Source organism: Cyprinus carpio, unplaced genomic scaffold, assembly GCF_018340385.1.
Source record: "Cyprinus carpio isolate SPL01 unplaced genomic scaffold, ASM1834038v1 S000000227, whole genome shotgun sequence".
NCBI classification, from domain to species: Eukaryota; Metazoa; Chordata; class Actinopteri; order Cypriniformes; family Cyprinidae; genus Cyprinus; species Cyprinus carpio.
The window spans coordinates 3,321-6,171 of record NW_024872976.1 but is presented as its reverse complement, the minus strand read 5'-3'; the positions used below and the strand labels follow the sequence as shown (position 1 = coordinate 6,171).

The 2,851-nt window shown below is 44.5% G+C and overlaps 3 non-coding genes and 1 pseudogene across 3 annotated transcripts; all 4 read left to right on the top strand.

The window, feature by feature from the left end:
• On the top strand, nucleotides 1-114 carry LOC122142847 (annotated as a pseudogene; the record flags this gene model as incomplete).
• An 85-nt stretch (nucleotides 115-199) lies between these two features.
• Nucleotides 200-322, top strand: LOC122142846. The gene has a single exon (XR_006158819.1). It is a non-coding gene; the product is annotated as a 5S ribosomal RNA (ribosomal RNA).
• Nucleotides 323-409: 87 nt separating this feature from the next.
• LOC122142844 lies at nucleotides 410-528 on the top strand. Its single transcript, XR_006158817.1, has one exon. It is a non-coding gene; the product is annotated as a 5S ribosomal RNA (ribosomal RNA).
• An 86-nt stretch (nucleotides 529-614) lies between these two features.
• On the top strand, nucleotides 615-733 carry LOC122142845. The gene has a single exon (XR_006158818.1). It is a non-coding gene; the product is annotated as a 5S ribosomal RNA (ribosomal RNA).
• The last annotated feature ends 2,118 nt before the right edge of the window (nucleotides 734-2,851 follow it).

The following is a 2,851-nucleotide window of genomic DNA, read 5'->3' as shown; positions in this document are numbered from 1 at the left end:
GGCCATTACCACCCTGAGCGCCCCGATCTCGTCTGATCTCGGAAGCTAAGCAGGGTCGGGCCTGGTTAGTACTTTGGATGGGAGACCGCCTGGGAATACCAGGTGCTGTAAGCTTTAGTTTTTTTCGTCAAAATTGATCTAATATACTGCAGATTAGGGTGGCTGATCTTTAAATAGCCCACACTTTGCAGCAGCCCTCGCTTACGGCCATACCACCTTGAGAGCGCGCGCCCGATCTCGTCTGATCTCGGAAGCTAAGCAGGGTCGGGCCTGGTTAGTACTTGGATGGGAGACCGCCTGGGAATACCAGGTGCTGTAAGCTTTAGTTTTTTTTTGTCAATAGTGGATCTAATACATTGCGCATTAAGGTTGCTGATCTTTAAATAGCCCACACTTTGCAGCAGCCCTCGCTTACGGCCATACCACCCTGAGCGCGCCCGATCTCGTCTGATCTCGGAAGCTAAGCAGGGTCGGGCCTGGTTAGTACTTGGATGGGAGACCGCCTGGGAATACCAGGTGCTGTAAGCTTTAGTTTTTTTGACTCAAAATTGATCTAATATACTGCAGATTAGGGTGGCTGATCTTTAAATAGCCCACACTTTGCAGCAGCCCTCGCTTACGGCCATACCACCCTGAGCGCGCCCGATCTCGTCTGATCTCGGAAGCTAAGCAGGGTCGGGCCTGGTTAGTACTTGGATGGGAGACCGCCTGGGAATACCAGGTGCTGCAAGCTTTAGTTTTTTTGTCTATATGGATCTAATACATTGCGCATTAGGGTTGCTGATCTTTAAATAGCCCACACTTTGCAGCAGCCCTCGCTTAAGGCCATACCACCCTGAGGGCGCTAGAGAGCCAACAGGAAGTGATAGGCTTGCGGTACAGAGAGAGTGGCTATTTAGGAATTCTTTTTGTTTGATTTAATCTTTTGTTTTGAAGTATTTTGGTTTTCAGATTTGATCTTTGCTTGTGACATTAGTTGCTTGACGGTCAGTGTTGACCTGGATAAATTCCCCCCGACAGCTTAGGCTGTTTGGGGGACTTTTCGACTCTTCTCGCCTTGAAGCATGCTGCAGGTGCACACCATGGCTGCAGATAAAGAAACAGAACAAGCCATGATGAGAAAAAGTAGCAATGGGGGGAATGAAGAGGAGGAGCAAAGAAGAGCAGAAGTCAAACAAGCAATGATCCAAAAACAACTGGAGACAAGTAAAGTCACAGGAAACCTGCGGGAACAGGGAGAAGAAAACAGCAGAGGAGCGCAAGGAAGATCAAGAGAGAAGTACAGCAAAGAGCTGACTGTGGAGGTAGAATTGGAGGGAACAGAAAAGATTTCAATGATGGATTTACTGAAGGGAGTAAAGAAGGACTGTGGAGAAGTGATCGGCTGCAGAGTGAGAGGTGAAAGGATCTATGAACTCACAATGAAGGATGAAGAGGCAAAGAGGAAACTAATGGATGGAGTGAGAGTGAAAGGAGTGATGGTGCATGCCAGGGATATAATGAATAATGATTTGGTGGTGTCTTTTATCAATTTGCCGGTGTACTTAGAGGATGAGAAGATACTCGCCAAGCTACAGGAGTGGGGAGTACGACCACTGTCACCAATCAAACGTCGGGTATGGCCTGGAACGGATACAGTTGATGGGACACGGTTCTTAAAAGTTCGCTTCACGGAACAGGTATGTTCACTTCCATACTCCACAAAGTTTGAGACTCTGAGAGGCACAGAATATTTTCGTGTCATTCATGATAGACAAGTACGTGTTTGCAGACTTTGTATTAAGCCAGGGCACATAATCAGAGAGTGCCCTGAATTAAAGTGCTTCAAGTGTAATGGAGGAGGACATTATGCAAGGGATTGTGGAGAATGGATGGGATTAGAGAGAGAGCGAGTGGATGGTCAAGAATATAGTGAAAGGAGGAACAGTGTTCTGACAGAGGAGCAAGAGGAGGAAACAACTGATGTTGTGAGTGGTGGAGGGAAAGCTGGAGCTGAAGCTGGTGAAAGAAGAAGCAAGATGGAATGGCGAAACAGAGCTGAAAGTTTCAGCGAAGAGGATGATGGGGAGGAGGAGATGGAGCAGGCCGAAGAGATTGAGGAAGAGGAGGAGATAGGTGAAAGCAATGTGAAAGAAAGAGGTAAAGAAGAGGAAAAGGAAAAGACTGCACAGGAACTGATGGAAAGCAGAGGCGGAAAAAAGAGAGACAGAGGAAAAAAAGAAGGACTGAAAACAAAGATTAAAAATCTGAGTGTAAAGAGGAAGTCTGAGATGGACGAAGAACAGGTTGAGCAGATAAAGGAACCGCGAGGGGGTATGTGATGTATGTTTAAATGTGTTATTTAATTGTGCGTGTGTTCTTGGTTTTGATTTGTTTTCTTTTAGGTTACTCTCATGGCCACTGTAACTTCAATAAATATAAATGGGTTACGGGATAAGAGCAAGATGAAAAATTTATTATTTACATATAGGAGTGATATAATTTGTATACAAGAGACAAACTGGGAAGAGGATAAAGTAAAGGAGATGAGAGAAGAGTGGAGAGGGGACATATACTATAATAATGGAGCAAAAAATGCAAGAGGTGTGGCAATATTATTTAAAAAAGATAGTGTAGAATGTATAAGAGAGGTGTATAAGGACCAGAGGGGAAGGATCTTGGTGGTTGAATTTATGTATAGAGATGTGAATTTTAGATTAATAAATATATATGTTCCAAATATAGAGGTGGACAGGAGGGAAATTTTGGAAGAGTTAAAAGGGTTAGTCGTGGGGAAATGTATTATAGTGGGGGATTTCAATATAAAATGTAGTAGATTGGATGTGGGCAAGGGGGTAAAATTTAGATGGGA